Raw genomic sequence first — 19,892 nt, forward strand, 5'->3', positions numbered from 1 at the left:
CATTCCCATGACCTAGCTTTACCCCTATGCTTATTTGGATTTGCTCATATTGGTCTCTAGGTTGCGCGTGTGACTATGTGCATTGATGGACGAGATTTGTGTTGGTTTCTGCATCTCGCGAATATTATTTTTGTGTCTTCCTTATTTTTTTACTATATTTGTTTTCGGCTTTGTATGCCCGATTAATTATTTTTTTTTAATTCTTTCAGTTAATTCATTGTTTGAGGTATTGATTGATCTCAGTAACTATGGCGACCTATCACCTCCCTAGGTTTGTTTTCTTTGTTTTTTTCGGCCGGGGTTTTGCTTCTCGGTGCCTTTCTAGCAGCTGGTGATGCGAGTCTCTATGGAGCTATTGTTGTGGTGGCCCGCGTCTTTTGTTTGGACGTGGCTGTTGAGGCCAACCATTGCCGTATACTCCATCACGCAAATTTCTGAGTTATATGTGTTCTGTCACGCGTGTCCTACTTCTCACAGAGAGAAAGTGGGTGCTTCCTATTTTGACTTACTGTTTCGAGAAAATGTTTGTTTTATTATTGATGTAATTCTCACTCATCGCCACGCTTCCATGACAACTCTGTTACTGTTTGTAAAAGATACATTTTTCTGAATTGAAAGGAAATTGACTATGCACATGGTATTACTTGGACAGAACATGTGATTTGTTATTTGTATCCCAAGCTTTTGTCCATGAACACATTTAATTTAATTTTTATGTTAATGAAACCTTTTATTAGACCACTTTTCTTTTATTGGGGTTTATGCCTCTATTACTTCCTCGCCGTAATTTAAGAGGCACGAGTTCAGCTCTAGGCAGGTTTCAGCCTCTTCCTATAGAGTCCACGAGGTAATTATTCGTGTTGCGTGAAGCTATAAAGGGACTAGAAGTACTCCAAAAGAGAGCATTAAACATTATGTATGGATATGACTTACTAAAACCATCTGTGGAAGTTCTTCAGGAAACAAACATATTACCAGTACAATGCCAGGTTAAGGATGTTAAGGAAGTTACACAAATCATAGAAGCACTAGCCCACAAGAATAACTACACAGATGGCGGAATAAATAACATACTCCTCAAGAGGTGTGTAAATCATCTGGCCCCCTTGCTCACCGAGATAATTAATTTGTCATTACAAACAGGAGTAATACCAGATAAATGTAAAATTGCAAGTGTGGTACCAGTTCTTAAGAAAGGAACACAGTCTGACCCCAATAATTACAGGCCAATATGTATAGTATCTTCACTAGCTAAAGTACTTGAATTAGTAATAAAAAATAAGTCTTGAATTTCCTAATAAAAACGCATTTCTTCTTCAAATTTCAGTATGGCTTCCTACCCATACATAGTACACTTTCGGTTGTTTTGACATAGCGTCCATTATACAGACTGCATTAGATAGTAATAAAATAGCAGCTGGAATTTTCATAGATCTTGCAAAAGCATTTGACACAGTTAACCATTTACTATTACTTAATAAACTAGCAAATGCAGGAATTAGAGGAATAGCCTTTGAGTGGTTTAAAAATTACTTAACTGATAGGAAGCAATATGTTAATATCAATGAAACTATAGGGCCTATCTACAATGTTAAACATGGTGTCCCATAAGGGTCAGGCCAGGGACCATTAATGTTTTTAATATTTATTTATGATATAGGTTATCTTCAGTTTACTGGTAAGATATTCCTGTTTGCAGATGATATATTTATATTTTATGACAGCAGTTGCGAACAAACGATTATGGAGCATATGCAAAAAGATCTGAACATACTAACATCGTGGCTGATCAAAAATAACCTAGTTATAAGCACCTCAGAAACAAAGTACATTATATTTCATAAACCGACACAAGTTATCAATACCTGTAATGAAGTAATAATTGGCAATGAGCCCATTGAAAGAGTAAAGCAGTTTTCATATTTAGGCCTGGCTTTAGACAATAAAAGTTGGAATGAGCATATCTTAAATGTAAAGAAAAAATGATTAGTGTAATTGGAGTACTAAAAAGATTGAAAGACTATGGAATAAACAACCAACACTTAAGAAACATATATACCTCCCTCATACATTCACACCTTATGTACATGAATATAATATGGGGAAATTGTACACAGGAAGCTATAAAGGGACTAGAAGTACTCCAAAAGAGAGTATTAAACATTATGTATGGATATGATTTACTAAAACCATCTGTGGAAGTTTTTCAGGAAACAAACATATTACCAGTACAATGCCAGATTAAATACTCTCAAGCTTTATTTATGTTCAGGTATAAAAATAATATGATTTCAGTTAATACAAAACTACAATACAGCAAAGACATTCACACCCATAATACAAGATCAGGAAACCAGTTTTACAAAGATTCCACTAACACTACCAAATATGGTGTTAAAAGCATTTCTTATTCAGCAAGCACAGCATTTAACAATCTACCTCCCAAATTCAAACAAATCAATAGGTTGTACAGATTTAAGAAAGAAGAACGCAGATACTTCCTTGAACAGTATGTTGGAGAATAAATCGATAACCACGGTGTACCTAATTTCCCGCCTAAGTTTAATTTATTCTTAATATATTCTTTTTTCTTTGTAAAATAATGATATTGTAATGTAAATCAATAATTGTAACATATTGCTTGTTGTATATGTAGGCCTATGCCTTATCTGTTAATTGAAACTAGAAGCTGTCAAGTTGTGATTGTAAAGGGCAGTCCCTCCTTGAGCCACTAGCTTACTGGGATATACTATAACCAATAAATAAATAAAATAAATATACTTACTAATCCGTGTGGGTTGGCGGACGTCTCATGGACGGCATGATCGGGTGGTGCACAAGGCTGCCAACTTGTCTACTTGGAAACTAAGACAAGCACAGAATTATGTTTTGGTTTTATCTTGCCGTTTATCCACCGCAGCGATAGAAAATAGCCTCTCAAAGAGAGTGTTGCATTGCTGCAGGTTGCAGTGTTGGATGCGCTTGAGAACAGTTGGCTGTTGAGAGAACTCTTGCATTATTGTAGTGATAAAGTAGTTAAAACCTATTGAAATAGCTTAGTTTTGTATATTTATGATTCATTTAATGCTATTTATATAGTGGTGTTTAGTGCTTGTTTGTAGAAATTGGGAGTAGTGATATTTATTTAAATTTTATAACAAGTAATTCAGTTGGTCTTCAGTAAATTACGTTTTCTAGGTTAAGTAGGCTAGCTAGGTGTACCTTGTTTCGAATTTAGGTTTAGGAAGTACTTTAGATAATAATATTAACTTTAAAAGTATTTGTAAATATCTGTAGGTTCGTTGGTATAATACTTACAAAGGCAGATTATCATAAGGAATAGTATCGAAACTTCCGCCGAAACTCCTCCGGTATTCCGTATAGATATCCGTTCAAACTATCGCGAAGGTAATAATTTACTACATTAAAAATCACGATACGGTACGCCCGTAAACTTCCATTTAAAAAGAAGTTAAAGAGATTACACGGTAATAGTTAGCAGTCGTATTGTTATTGATTATTGTCGCTCTTCATATTCAAATATTGCATTGTTGGCTACAGTAGTGCACAAAGGGTGTATAAAATAGTGTAGTCAAGTGAATATAAGTACAAATCAGCTGATCTTGTATTCCAATCATTTGTAGTTCTCAGTACCGTAGGTAGTTAAAATATCCGTGATTTATATTTCGCTCCCTCGATCTTTCAGCATTTATGAGCGGTTAGCTAATAATAATAAAGTTCATATATCCAAGTAATTGCAATTCAAGTCCCTGGAGTAGTAGGAGTAGTTTCGACAGAAATATTTTTGAGAAATTATTGGAGACAACCTCGTATTTTTCAGTAGGCCTAATTAAGGACATTTTTATTCTCTGTCCCGTGGAGTAGGAAAAATAATAGTAATCCACCAGCTGTAATAATCACATAACCACATTTTAGTTGAGAATTGTAGTGAAGATAAGGAATATTAGATAGTATCTTGCCTGTAATATTCGTGTTTTCCTTTGTGTACGGCAATTCTTTCGATATTTAAGCATTTAACCAAACGAAGGTTTCATTTCACGCGAAGCCCATCAAATTATCAAGACAAGACAAGACAAGACAATGTTTCATTTCTATTAGAGCATAGTAGGATAAAGTAATACTAAAGAAATAATCTTCTGTCTACGCGTTTAACTTTGTTGGTAATCCTTGAGTACGGTAGTTCTTCCGAATTTCAAAGTTTAGGCCTAATTACAATTTTTATTTCTATTTGTGCTTAATAATAACCTATTGTAATTAGGATACGTCTGAACGTAGTTTTTGAACTGTTAGTGTATTGTAGTAACTTATTAGAAATTAGAGTACTTATTCTATCATTTTGAGTAGTCTTGCGAATTTCAAACTTCAATTGTAATTTCCATTTCAGTTTGTGCTTAGTGATAACCTGTTGTATTATAATAAGGATACGTCTGAACATAGTTTAAAATTATTGTAGTGTATTATGACAGACAGACCACGCGTCACAAGGGATATGCGGGCGGAGCCCGGATCCTTTGTGCAATTTTAGCCCTTCGACCCGAAGGTCTTGAGTGCTGCTTTCGACCTGTAGGTATGTACTGAATGATTTGGGTTGGTGGTGGTACCGTTGGTTGGAAATCGCATTGGTCAGGATATGACCTGGACCCCGGGGGGGTCAGAAGTGACTTAGGGACAAGCCCTAGGTAGTCATAATTTCCCGTAGTGGGGTTTGAAGATTGGAAGTCTTAGTAGGTTGGTAAGTATTAGAATTTTGAGTCATAATGAGGTATGCGAATGGAGGGTGAGTGGTCACCCATCCAAGTGCTAACCATGACTAAGGTTGCTGAACTGTAATTATTTGAGAGACTTAGCGGACGGAAGAACTAGCTCGGAAAGGGAGGAGGTTGGAAGGAGGGACTGAGAGGGCTTGAACAGGAGAATAACTTGGTTGGACTTGATGATGGGTTTAATTTATGATTAATTGCTTGGCAGGCATGGTAGGAGCTACAGGGGTTACGTGAAGAGCAATTAATTGTAATAGTAATTGCAGGAGGAGGGAGGTGTCTAGATTTAAAGTCTGGGGCGGGCTGGAGGGCAGGCTGAGGCCGGGAGGTGGGGGAATATTGCGGTTTAGGCGCGGGGGTGGCGGTTGATGGGATTTGATGTGTTTGAAAGATTTATAATGGGATTTGATGGCATTCTTGATATAGGGACAGCCTGGGAACGAAGCAGCGTGACCTGCATTACAATTGGCGCATTTAGGCTGTGTTCTGGGAACTGTGCAGTCGGGGTGGCGGTGCGGACCTCCACATCTATTACATCTTGCAGCATCCTTGCAGGTGGCAGCGGTGTGATTCATTTTTAGACAGTTGTAACATTGGATTACTAGTGATGGATTTGGCGGAGCATGAGTTCGATGGTGAGAGGACTGGAGAACAGTTTTTGGTTTATTTTTAGGGTTCTTGGGTTTGTTCTTCCGCAGGTCAGGGTGGTTAGTGCTATTGGAGTTAGGCACGTCAGGTGGTGGTGATTGAGATGAAGTGGAGGGGGAAGAATCCTGAGTGGAGGGGGATAATGGCTGAAACAGAGTGGAGATGGTTTGAACTTCTTTGCTGGGGAGTTGGAGTGTTGGAGTGGGGCAGTCTGGATTTCTTTTTCACTGGGGTGAGTGAGGTTGGTTTGGGTATCATCAGTGAGAGTGGGTACATGTTGCTTGGAGCTGGTGACCGGGTTGATGAGGATTGGACAGGGAATGTCCACTGAGCTGAGTTTGTTGAGAATGATAGGAATTGAGCGGTTACGAACGGGGGTGATAATCAGGTGGCTATTGTGAGTTTCTTCGATGATGGCAATATGGTCTTGAATAATGGGCTCAATGGCCAGGATAACTGCTTGCCGGGTGAGAGGTACTGGACCTGGGTTGATGAGTGGTACTATTAGGAATGAGCAATTGGACGAAATGGGGAAGATGGAATTGTTCCGGGTGTAGTGGTACGGTTGCTCGAAACGGTGTGCATCACTTGTTTCCTCGGCATCCTGGGTAGCTTCTTCTTTTTCTTCGTGAGTCTGGTCTTCGGAGTTAACAGGAGCTGCAGTGTGTTTATTGATGGCAGGCGCTTCTTCTTCTTCTTCTTCTTCTTCTTCTTCGCCGAGGGGGGAAGAGATTGAAGAGGATTTAGTGGAGTCAACAAATGGAATGCCTGTGGTTTGGAGTAGGCTGGAGAGGCGGCTGCAGAAACGGGGTTTGATGGGAATGATGTAAATTACGTGATTATCGTCCTCTTCTACGGAGTGGATGCGGTTGGTCACGTGCTGAAGGGCAAGTGCTATTGTGCGTCTATGGGAGAGGAGTGACTATTTTGAGGTATCGGAGGGGCTGTAGATTGCAAAGAAAGGGTGGTCCTTGCTGAGTGGGACGGAGGAAAATGAGACATTAAAGGGAATATTGAGATTGGAATATGGGCCCCAGCTACTCGGTCCACTGGGGGGATCCATATTGCGGGGGGGGGGGCAGTGGGCTGGTAGGGCGGTAGGTAAGGGGAGGAAGCAGCACTCAAGTGGTCAAACTCCGAAGAAGACCTGAGTCGAGAGGGGGGGGGGCACTCGGGGGCACCAGTCGTACCAGGTATAGTTGTGACGGATCGCGCCGGGACAAGGCACGAACAGGTACACACCGAGCGCAGACAAATTTGCTTTAGTTTGGCCTAATAAGGCCAGTCGGCTGCGCTGGTACTTGTGGGCGGTCGAACTGCTGGTGTGGAAATGAGAGACCGCAGAAAGGTGGCCTCTCAGAGTGTATCCAAAGAGTCGGACCGCGCTGTGAATTGCAATATGGCGGCCGTTGCCGGGCGACTCTTGATGCGGCTGGCGGCGAGCAAGCCGGGGCTAGCAATGAACAGACGGCCGGAGAAGCGCTCCAAACGGTGACGTGGTGGTACTAAAATTGTACCGTAGACTGAGCACTTGGCTGGAGAGGCAGGCGAGCAGGCGGTTAAACAGGAGCAAGCTCGGTGACTGGGACCTCTGCAGATCTTGACTGTTCAGAGCATTAACTGGGAATCGAAAATGATCGTAGTGTATTATGGTAGGTATCTTAATATAAATTAGTGTGTTTATTCTGTTACTGTTAAATATTTGTGTAGCATAGTATATGTTGTATCTGTATTAACTCTCCTACTAGAATTCTGTTGCAGTAATTAGGGTAGACTTAACTGCAGTTTCGAATTGTGTAGACCTAATTTTTGTGTATTACTTTCGGTTTTCAGTAATTAACAACAATTTTCATTCTGTTAGGGTGTTGTAGAAAAAATTCGTACAACTAAGTAGTGTTGTAGTGTAGTAGTAGCTTATATTAATTACCTTGTTGTTGTGTGATCTTTGTGAACTATACTAGACAATAATTCTTTCCTTTCATTTCTGTAGGAAATAATTCTTTACTTTCATTTTATTTGCACAGAATAAGTTATTTTATTTTTCCTTTTCTTCCCATTATTCCGTAAATAATGGCTACGCAGTGCAAGTGTAGGAACTGTGGGAGTGGCCAGGCATTAAGGAGTATGAGGGAGGAGTTGGAGAGCTTGAGGGAGATAATTAGGATTCTCTCACAGGACAGGAAGGAAAGTAGGCCCCCAAACAATGTACAGTATACAGTAGGTGTAAAGGAGGGAGGGGAAGGAAATGGGGGAATGTAGAAGAGAGGTGGTCTAATGATTTAAGGGGAAGGAGATTGCAGGCTAAGGGCTCTGTTCAGGATCAGAATTCAGGACAGGTGTCTGTGAGAAATCGGTATGAGTCACTGCAGGTAGAACAACCCAGGGAAGATGAGGAACAGGGAACTGTTGCTGATACGTGTGGAAGTAGAAAGAAGGGAAAAGGGAGGAAAGGGAAATGTAATGTAGTCGAAAGGAAAAGACAGGTCGAACAGGGTCATGGGTGGGAGAAAAGGGAGGAGGAAGTAGCTTCTGCGGCAGTGAGAGAAGATCGGGCTGACCAGGAGGGGAGGGGTTCAAATGAGGTGGGTAAGGTCGAGGCTCTGGTCATGGGGGATTCCATCGTTAGAAATGTGGGGAAAGTGTGTGGAGGAAAGGGAACACGGGTAGAGTGTTATCCAGGAATCAGGTTTAGGCAGATTTTTAGGAAAGTAGAAGAGAAGGAAGAGGGAAAGGAGAAGGAGGTAGTTTTTCACGTTGGTACTAACAACGTAAGGCAAGCAGGTATAAGTACCAACATAGTTGGAGATGTGTGGGATCTGGTAAATGCAGCACGGATGTAGTTTAAGGAAGCAGAGATTGTTATCAGTGGAATACTGTGTAGGAGGGATACTCATTGGAAGGTGATTGGGGATTTAAATGAGACAATGGAGTGGGGATGTGGAAAACTGGGAGTGAGATTTCTAGATCCTAATGGGTGAGTAGGAGACAGGGATGGGATCTGCGCTCAGATGGCCTTCACTTAAACCGCAGTGGTACGTATAAATTAGGAAACTTGTTTAGAAGGGTTATAGGCAGGTACGTACGTGGATCAAAAGTTTAGTTGCACTAACGCGCCGCAGCAGCGCACTGTGTGTCGCAAACGTGGGCACAGCGAAGAAAGGGACAGATACTGCCCACACGTCTGTTAGGCAGGTCGCTGTGGTGTCTCGTCTAGTATGTGTGAATAGCGGCCAAATGCAATAGCGCGTCAACTGGACGTTCACTCCAAATATGAGGTGCGTGCGACAATCCGATTCCTATGGGCCTAAAGAAAGAATTGCAAGGACATTCATCGTGAAATTAGTGCTGTGTATGGGGAGCGGGCCATTTTCCGGCAAGGTATCGTAGAGTGGTGTCCGAAATTCCAAGCCGGACGCACGGATATCACGGACAACCATCACGAAGGCAGGCTCGCAACGTCCAGGACCCATGCAAAGGTCAACAGTGTGAATGCGATCATTAGACAGAACCGGCGCATTAACTGAGAAAAATCGCGACGCAGCTGAACATGTCGTAAGGCAGTGTGTTCGCCATTGTTCACGAAGACATTGGATATCGTAAGCTGTGTCAAAGACGGGTCCTACGTCTTCTCACCGATGAGCACAAGGGACAACGTTTCCACTCCTCCCTGGCGTTTTTGCAACGCCATGCCGCAGACGGCAACGAGTTTCTGCGGCGAATCGTCACAGGCGCTGAAACGTGGATCCACCACTTCATCCCCGAAACGAAGAGAACATCAATGGATTGGGTGCACCCCTCATCATCGCAACGAAAGAAGGCCAAGGTAAGGCCGGTAAGGTTATGGCGACAGCGTTCTTTGACATGGAGGGTTTGCTGCACGTGGAATTCATGCCGAAAGGAACGACGATCAATGCGGCGTCGTATTGCCAAACGTTGCACCGGTTGCGTAAAGCGATTAAAGAAAAGCGCCGGGGGAAATTGAGCGCCGGTGTGATTTTATTGCAGGATAACGCAACACCTCACAAGGCCCGCCAAACGAGGGAACAGCTGCAGCGTTTCAAGTGGGAGGTCTGGCAACATCCACTCTACAGTCCAGACCTAGCGCCATGTGACTTTCATCTGTTCGGTAAACTCAAAATGGAGCTCGGTGGTCGATGTTTTCAGAACGATGAGGAGGTGAAGGCCGCTCTCTCCGAGTGGTTGCAGAACGCTGGAGGAAATTTCTATGCATCCGGCATCGACAAGTTGGTTGTGCGTTCGCAGAAATGTTTGGAGTCTCTTGGATACTATGTGGAAAAGTGACGTCACAGTGTATGTCGTTATAGTCGTGTTGCTGTTGTATAGGTGGTGTAATAAATGGCCATAACTGGGAAGTGCAATTTATTTTTTGATCTGCCCTCGTACATTCAGGAAAACGGGGTGACCTAGGGAGTGGTGTTCAGCTAGCAGGGAACTCGAAATCAAGTAGGGATGGCATAAAAATGTTAGTGCTCAACTGTAGAAGCATTGTAAACAAAAGAATAGAATTAAGTAATTTAATAGGTATATACTTACCAGATGTTGTAATAGGAGTTGAATCATGGCTGAAAAATGATATAATGGATGCAGAAATATTCTCACGGAACTGGAGTGTGTATCGTTGAGATAGGATAGGGTTGGTAGGAGGGGAAGTATTCATTCTGGTGAAAAAAAGAACTTGCAAGCTACGAAAAAGTTAAGGATGAAAAACATGAAATTCTGGGTGTAAGGCTCATCTCTAAAGATAATAGGCAACTTGATGTCTTTGGAGTGTACAGACCGGGAAAGGGTAGCGCTGACGCTGATTCAGAATTATTTGATAAGATAATCAGCTATGTGGGAAAAGATAAGGAAAGGAACGTGATTGTAGTGGATGATCTCGATTTACCAAATGTCAATTGGGAAGGTAATGCGAACGACAGGAAGCATGATCCTGATTCAGAAAGTGATGGAACCAACTGAAGGGAAGAATATTTTAGATATGGTGCTGATAAAACCAGATGAGCTCTATAGAGAAACCGAAGTAATAGATGGCATTAGTGATCACGAAGCTCTTTTTGTGGTAGTTAAAAATAAATGTGAAAGAAAGGAAGGTATTAAAAGTAGGACTATTAGGCAGTACCATATGGCTGTTAAAAAAAAGCATGGGGGAGTTTTTAAAAAGTATAATCGCTGGAAAATGGTAAATAATGATGTAAACAGACTCTGGGATGGGTTTAAAGCAATTGTTGAGGAATGTGAAAATAGGTTTGTACCTTTAAAGGTGGTAAGAAATGGTAAAGATCCACTATATTATAACAGAGAAGTAAAGAGACTAAGAAGGAGGTGCAGGTTGGAACGAAATAGAGATAGAAATGGTTACGGAAGTAAGGAGAAATTGAAGGAACTTACCAGGAAATTGAATCTAGCAAAGATGTCAGCTAAGGATAAAATGATGGCAAGCATATTTGGTGGTCATACAAATTTAAGTGAAAAAAGGAAGGGTATGTATAGGTACTTTAAGGCAGAAACAGATTCAAAGAAGGTCATTCCACAAATCATTAATGAACAAGGGGAGTGTGTATGCGAGGATCTTCAAAAGGCAGAAGTATTCAGTCAGCAGTATGTAAGGATTGTTGGTTGCAAGGATAATACCCAGATAGGGGATGTAATACTAAAGAAGTATTACAATTTACCTATGATTACAATGACATTTACAGTAAGATACAAAAGTTGAAAACTATAAAAGCAGCTGGAATTGAAAATATTTCTGGGGATATACTAAAGGCAATGGGTTGGAATATCGTACCATATCTGAAATACTTATTTGATTATTGTTTGGTTGAAGGAGCTATACCAAATGAATGGAGAGTTGCTATAGTAGCCCCTGTGTATAAAGGAAAGGGTGATAGACATAAAACTGAATATTTCAGGCCAGTCAGTTTGACATGCATTGCAGGTAATCTTTGGGAAAACATTCTTTCTGATTATATGAGGCATGTTTGCGAAATTAATAACTGGTTTGACAGAAGGCTGTTTGGGTTTAGGAAAGGTTATCCACTGAAGCTCAGCTTGTAGGATTTCAGCAAGATATAGCAGATATCCTGGATTCAGGAGGCCAAATGGGTTGTATTGTGATTGACTTATCTAATGCATTTGATTGGGTAGATTATGGAAGACTACTGGCAAAAATGAGTGCTATTGGGCTAGAAAAAAGAGTGACTGAATGGGTGGCTATATTTCTAGAAAATAGAACTCAGAGAATTAGAGTAGGCGAATCTTTATCTGACCCTGTAATAATTAAGATGGGAATTCCTCAAGGCAGTATTATTGGACCTTTATGTTTTCTTATATATATCAATGATATGTGTAAAGAAGTGCAGTCGGAAATAAGGCTGTTTGCAGATGACGTTATTTTGTACAGGGTAATAAATAAGTTAAAAGTTTGTGAGCGGCTACAGGGTGACCTCGATAGTGTCGTGAGATGTACGGTGGGCAATGGTATGATGATAAACGGGGTTAAATGTCAAGTTGTGAGTTTCACAAATACGAAAAGCCCACTCAGTTTTAATTACTGTGTTTATGGGGTGAAAGTTCCTTTTAGGAATCAATATAAGTACCTAGGTGTTAATGCCTTCATTGGGGTAATCACATAAATATGATTGTTAACAAACCGTACAGATCTCTGCACATGGTTATGAGGGTTTTTAGGGGTTGTAGTAAGGATGTAAAGGAGAGGGCATATACGTTTCTGGTAAGACCCCAACTAAAGTATGGTTCCAGTGTATGGGACCGTCACCAAGATTACTTGAATCAAGAATTGGAAAAATCCAAAGAAAAGCAGCTCGATTTGTTCTGGGTGATTTCCAACAAAGGAATAGCGTTACAAAAATGTTGCGAAGTTTGGGCTGGGAAGACTTGGGAGATAGGAGTTGAACTGCTCAATTAAGTGGTATGTTCCGAGCTGTCAGGAGAGAGATGGCGTGGGAAGACATCAGTAGACGAATAAGTTTGAGTGGTGTCTTTAAAAGTAAGAAAGATCACAATATGAAGATAAAGTTGGAATTCAAGAGGACAAATTGGGGCAAATACTCGTTTATAGGAAGGAGAGTTAGGGATTGGAATAACTTACCAAGGGAAAAGTACAATAATTTTCCAATTTATTTGCGATCATTTAAGAAAAGGCTAGGAAAACAACAGATAGGGTATCTGCCACCTGGGCGACTGCCCTAAATGCAGATCAGTGATTGATTGATTGATTGATTGATTGATTGATTGATTGATTGATTGATTGATTGATTGATTGATTGATTGATTGATTGATTGATTGATTGATTGATTGATTGATTGATTGATTGATTGATTGATTGATTGATTGATTGATTGATTGATTGATTGATTGATTGATTGATTGATTGATTGATTGATTGATTGATTGATTGATTGATTGATTGATTGATTGAAAGTGTGGCCCCAAAAGGGCCACTGTTCTAAAGACAGAGATTGGCCTGGGTGTGCAAAAATATTTTACAGGTACTAAATGACGTTTCTTTCTTGGCGTGTGGACAGTATACTCCTTTACAGGGTGTATTTATTTGTGCTTTTATTCTGCGCTGGTTGATGACGGAATCTAATTCTCATCATTGCTGGGAATTATGTCACACTCCATTTTACGGTGGCCAGTAGCAATGCTAGTAGCTTCTAAAGCAATGGAGAATGGCGAGTGCTGCTCTCTATTATGCAATCAAAAGTAAATATACTTCTGCGAGCGTGTTGATGTGTTCCTGGACATCGCAGTTATCACATCTCTCCCCTTAAAGAATTCCACGTAACATTTTCATAATTTCTACTTCCTTGTAATGTTATAAACCTTGCAATACGCAGTGTATATTTTTACCCTCACCACCCTTAATCAATCCTTATTCTTTTGCACATTTTTCGAAGAATCAAACCACTACTTCCTTTTCCTTCTGATAGGTGTTAAGAAGGGGTGATTGCCCAGTTGTACGTGTACTACTTCTTAAAATAATACTTTCAAGGGCGAGTTGGCCTGTGGTTAGGGGTGCTCAGCTGTGAGCTTGCATTCAGAAGATACTGGGTTCGACCTCCACTGCTGACAGCCCTGAAGATGTTTTTCCATGGTTTCCCATTTTGACACCAGGCAAATGCTGGGACTCTTCCGCTTCCTTCCCACTCATAGCCCTTTCTTACCCCATTGTCGCCATTAGACCTATCTGTGTTGGCGCAACGTAAAGCAACTTGTAAGAAAAACAATGTATGAAGATAAATATCGTCTAAAATGCTGGAAACAGGGGATCCCATGCGAAGACCGTCCTGTTCATAAATGGTATTCGTAAAAGGAGAGGAGTAGTTGTCAATTGCAAATTTAAGGAGAGTCATAAAATAATTATTTCGATTTTACTCAATTTGCTATTATTATTGAAATTCAGCTATCAGTATGTTGAAATGCATGTTGGTGATATCGTGGTAATAAATGGAAAACGAGGTAACTTCTTAACTGAAAAATGATGTTTAGAAATTTTTGAATAAATTGAAATTCTTTGAGTGCGACTGTTCCTAAAATTGATAATGGGCCTCAGAGGTACCGGTATGTTTATTTTGTGTATTTTAGGGAGTGATCTTGAATTTGGTAGTTTGTGGGTTCATGTTAATCAATTTCAATGTCTGATGATCATTTAACAAAATCTGAGAATTTTTTAGTATTTACTTGAGCTTCTTTTGGATGGTGTTAGTGGGGTCTTTCTTGACAGTATTGAATTTATTATCTGTGAATAAATGCCCTGTCTTCAGTTTTATCCATGATTACTGTACAATAGTATTGCCTTTATGTAAGTTGTCCTTGATTTTTTGTTTTAGGTGGTCAAATTGTTTGTTAGCTACTGATTACTCATTATTATTGTCCTATTGTTTGTGAATATTGATAAATTTGCGTTAATATATTATTTGATGAAAAAATTAAAATAAAATGCATCAAACAAAAAATTATTTTCCTCTCCTACTCCTACTGCTTTTCCCATATATGTGGAGTCGGGGGCGCGACCTGGCTCGCTCGTGGATTTTGCCCTAATTTACGGCCGGGTGCCCTTCTTGACGCCAACCCTATATGGAGAGATGTAATCACCAGCTCTCGGATTTTAGGAAAAGACATGTTTTGTTCTTGAAGAAATGGCTTAAAATGAAGTTGTACTTACACGTTTCATGTATTAATAAGGTTAGAAACTGAGGTCCTATAGTGCCTAAAACTGTCCGAATTGACGTTAAAACCTTTACCTATAATTCGTATGTTTATCCCTAAATCGGTTAAAAATGCATTTCAGTATATTTCGAGAAAGCATATTTTCTGACTCGTTTTCCGTATCTTAAATAAAATTTAAAAATCGGGAAACTGAAAACCACACTCCCTGAAATGCCTTAAGAACCTCCTGCAGCGAACACTCCCACAGTTTGTCAGGAGGCAGGAGACAGTATCCATTGATTTGCTGTAGAGAAGAGCTGCATTTCATTCTGTGAGAACATTTCAGTATTCCCGTTTGTTCAGTGTGTGAATTATGCCGAAAATGTCAGGTTGCAACTCGTCTTTAATCAGAAAGTGGTTACAGGAGTTTCTCCTGTGACGTTTGCAGCAAAGAGGTGAGTAAAGTTGTTTACTTTCCCTTAACGAGTTATTATCAATTAGCAAAATAAGTATGGTATTTTAATTGAAGCCTATTAAAATACGTACAATTGAAGCTGCCTAAAAGTATTTTAGAACCAACTTGAGTCTTTTAGGCAGCTAAAATAACCTTTTAACACCAAAAGATCCGAGGTCTAGTAATCACTATTGCATGTTTCTGCGGTGGTTGGAAGTGCAGTGTGTTGTCTGAATATTAAGAGGAAAGTGCTGGAACAAACACTAACACTCAGCCTCTGAGCCAGAAGGAGTAATTAGACGGGATTAAAATCTCCGATCCGGATGGAAATCAAATCCGGGACCTTCTGAAACGAAGGCCACAACGCTGGCCATTCAGCCAAGTATTCGAACAAAACGAAATATTATTGAGTTTTATTATTACTATCAGTATTAACATTCAACTCTCGTAATACAAAGAAGCAAAAATCATTATTTAGTTCCATTCATTATTGAGTGTTATTATTACTATCAGTATTGACATTCAATTATCGTAATAGAAAGAAGCAAAAATAATTATTTCTGTCAATTTTAAACACCTAACTTTCGTTGTTTCAATCTTGCCGCTTGATTATTTTTCAGCGACTTGAAAACGCTTCAAAAATATAGATAAGTAGTTAAAACTCTAGGTTGAAATTCATACTTAAAAACGTGGCGCGCTAAGCAGCCTGCAAGTGCCACATCCACCGCAACTGACGTAGGCAGCCTAGTTCGTGAATCGAAGATAGTCGAAACAATCCCAGTGGCTCCACGCGCTGCGTGACGTACTCAGTGTAGTTCGCGTGGAACCGAAGAGAGCCGAGATGTTCCGAGCGGCTCCACACGCTGCGTTCCCGAGCCAAAGTTCCCGCGACACAAGTAGCCAAGTCCAGTCTAGTTCGTGAACCGAAGAGAGCCGCTCAGCTCAACGCGCTGAGTGACGTACCCAGTTATAGTTCGTGGAACTGAAGAGAGCCGAAATGTTTCGAGCGGCTCCACACGCTGCGTTCCCTAGACACAAGTTCCTTGTAACTACATGTCGCTGTTCGTAGTTGGCTTCTGTCCATTTCCGCTCCAACATGGCGTCGGTGGCATAGAATTCGAGCTCGATTTGGGCTCGTTTCATTCTTCTCTCTTCAATTATCTTTGCGCTTTGTCTTGTGAATGGCAGAACTAGATTGATTCTTAGATCCTCAATATAAAATGGCTCTTTACAAAGTTCGTACACTAATCTGGCCTTCGCGTTCGTAGGTAAACCTAATACTCGCTTTAGAAATCTGGCTTTTAGTTTCTCTAGAGCCCTAAGGTCAGTCACAGATAACTTTACCCAAATAATTACAATGCCATAGGTGGCAATTGGGCTAATTGCAGCATGAAATAGCTCTATTGCTGTTTTAATGATAGTTTTTGAAGGCCTTTAATTCTGTATATCACTTAGATGGTGGTTGTTGCACTTTCCTTTATGTGCATTCTGTAGGAGTTGATTGTCGTTTGTAAGGTTATTCCAAGGTATTTGAAGGAATTCATTATGTTTAGAACAATTAGTTTGATGAGCCACGTTCTGAAAGTATTCCTAAAAGTCTTGCATGCGAGAATTTATTATAAATATGAGGAGAATATCGGAACCTCGCAGTTTGGTTTCAGACATGGTTTTGGTACTAGAGAGGCATTATTCAGTCTGCAGGTATTAGTCCAACGGTGCCGAGATGTCAATGTCGATGTTTTTGCTTGTTTCATCGATTACGAAAAGGCTTTTGATACAGTCCGCCTTGATGAACTTATGAACATTCTTCGGGAATTAGGACTTGATGGACGGGACATTCGTATTATTGGTAATCTCTACTGGAACCAGTGTGAAGGCATAAGAGTTGATGGTCGTGTCTCGGAAGAAGTCTCAATTATGAAAGGAGCTCGCCAAGGCTGTATTCTTTCCCCCATGCTTTTCAACATCTATTCAGAAAACATTTTTCTAGATGCTCTTTACGGAAAGACTCAAGGAATTGTGGTTAATGGTTTCATCATAAATAACATCAGGTACGCCGATGACACTGTGCTACTTGCAACCAATCTCCAGCATTTACAGGAACTACTTAATGCTGTCACTGAAGCCAGCAGCACAATGGGCTTGAAGCTTAATGTAAAGAAGACCAAGTAGATGGTTATAAGTAGGAAAGAAGATGGCATTCGAGGTAATCTCACAACAATACCGGGCGAGTTGGCCGTGCGCGTAGAGGCGCGCGGCTGTGAGCTTGCATCCGGGAGATAGTAGGTTCGAATCCCACTATCAGCAGCCCTGAAAATGGTTTTCCGTGGTTTCCCATTTTCACACCAGGCAAATGCTGGGGCTGTACCTTAATCAAGGCCACTGCCGCTTCCTTCCAACTCCTAGGCCTTTCCTATCCCATCGTCGCCATAAGACCTATCTGTGTCGGTGCGACGTAAAGCCCCTAGCAAAAAAAATAATCTCACAAGAGCGAAGGGACAGATCGCGAGAGTGGCAACATTTAAATACCTGGGATGTCACATCAATGATGACTGGGACCTTACTCACGAGATCCGATGCAGAATTGAGCAGGCCAGAACTTCTTTTCAGAGACTTAGGAAACTTTTGACAAGCCGTGGCCTTTCCATTTCACTACGGACACGACTACTCCGGTGCTACGTTTTTAGCATTCTGTTATACGACGTTGAGACATGGACACTAACTGAGACCATGTACAAGAGATTGCAAGCATTTGAAATGTAGACGTACCGAAGGATGCTGAAGACACCTTGGACAGCTAAACTGACCAATATAGACGTTCTGCACCGTATGAACAAAGAACCAGAAATTCTCACTACCATCAAGAGAAGGAAACTAGAATACTTTGATCATATGACGCGGAACTCTAAATACCAACTTCTGCAAGTAATACTCCAAGGGAAAATTAATGGAAAACGTGGTCCGGAGAGAAGTAGGACATCATGGCTCGGCAACTTGAGTCAGTGGCTTGGGGTGACAAAGCTTACTCTGTTCAGAGCAGCTATGAACAAACAACAGACCATGCTACTGATCGCCAACGTTCCGCGAGGACATGGCACATGAAGAAGAAGAAGAAGTTATGTTTAGGTCTCTGTTCTGAAATTCAATTTTGTCCTTTGTTGTAGCTCTTCCTCCTTTTCTGAAGATCAACATTACTGCCTTAGATTCGTTTATCTACAGATCGTTATCTTCTGCCCTTGTTTCCAGCTTGTTTTTTATTATACACTTACACATTAATTTACAATATATACATAAGCACTTAACAAGGAACATAATGTATTGAAAAAGAAACGTGATATCGTTATCTCTCATCTTTAGCACTTTTCTTGCACCTCAGTGTCCTGCGCTTATTCTTTTACGCCTATGCACTTACATCAAAATACATTACTCAACATAATACTAACAGTTCACTAAGGAACACAGTCTATGCAATGCTACTTGTCGTTAGTCTCGATCTTCACTGTAATACTGCGCGTCGCTGACACTCGCACCACTTTCCAGCACCTTTGGAATATGGATTAAATAAATAAACGTTAACACACACGAGATACCGTTGGAAAGCCTAGACATGGCTGAGACAACACACCGGAAAATATCACAGTATACTTTGGAGTTCTTTTATGAGTAGTCTGGCGACGGGACTACCACATCTTGTTATTTTCCGTTGACATTCTTGTAAGTAGCTTCTGGAGGAAGTCAGGGATATCTTGTCGTTGGTTTGAGTGTAAAACTGATACCCCATGCTAAGCGAAGTCAGAGCATGTCTATGATCATGTCTGCTAATGTCCAAAGTCAATATCGCACGATACACGTCGTTCGGGTTTCTAGATACCGTCAACCTGTTGAACGCTACTCTGAGCCACTGCCAAATGTCCTTGATGGCTCCACTAGTCAGTCTATGAAACGGAGTGCAAGATAGGAAAACTTAAAAGGGTCCTCCTTTTCAATACAAAAATGTTATAGTTTATTTATAACATATATTTGCACTTGGAACTAGTTTCGACGCTGTTTGGCGTCATCATCAGCCAAAATGTGGGAAATAGGCTAGCATGTAGACATTTATATTACACAAGGCGTTACATTAAACAATACACATCCTACAAGGAGACAAAAACAGGGACGAATACAGAAACAAATGAATCGTTGAGAAAGCAAAAGTTATACATATTAAAAACAACTCTAACCACACATCCTGCAGTGCGAAAATATTCGCCCTGAATGATTCCTGAATACAAAACACACGCGCACACACTTCTGAAGAGCCAGCAGGCAGGAAAAAGTAAAGTAAAACCTTAAGAGTTCTTCTGAGAAGAGTTCATCATTCCTTCCATGCTCCGACCAACTAATGAAGTCTCCCTTGAGTTCCCGATAAACATACACAACAGGAAACTCTCCCTCACTCTCAACAATAGCCATAAAGACCAACGGTAAATTTCACTTTAAATATTGTGCAGAGACGTGAAAGCATGATCCTGAACATGATATAACTTCTTCATTTAACCCAATTTTTTACACAAGGTGTTACATTAAACAATACACATCTTACAAGGAGATAAAAACAGGGACGAATGTAGAAACAAATGCATCGTTGAGACAGCAAAAGTTATACATATTAAAAATAACCTTAACCACACATCTTGCAGTGCGAAAATATTTGCCTGGAATGATTCCTGAATACAAAACGCACGCGCACACACTTCTGAAGAGCCAGCAGGCAGGAAAAAGTAAGGTGAAACCTTAAGAGTTCTTCTGAGAAGAGTTCATAATTTTTTCTATG

Source organism: Anabrus simplex, chromosome 6, assembly GCF_040414725.1.
Source record: "Anabrus simplex isolate iqAnaSimp1 chromosome 6, ASM4041472v1, whole genome shotgun sequence".
NCBI lineage: Eukaryota > Metazoa > Arthropoda > Insecta > Orthoptera > Tettigoniidae > Anabrus > Anabrus simplex.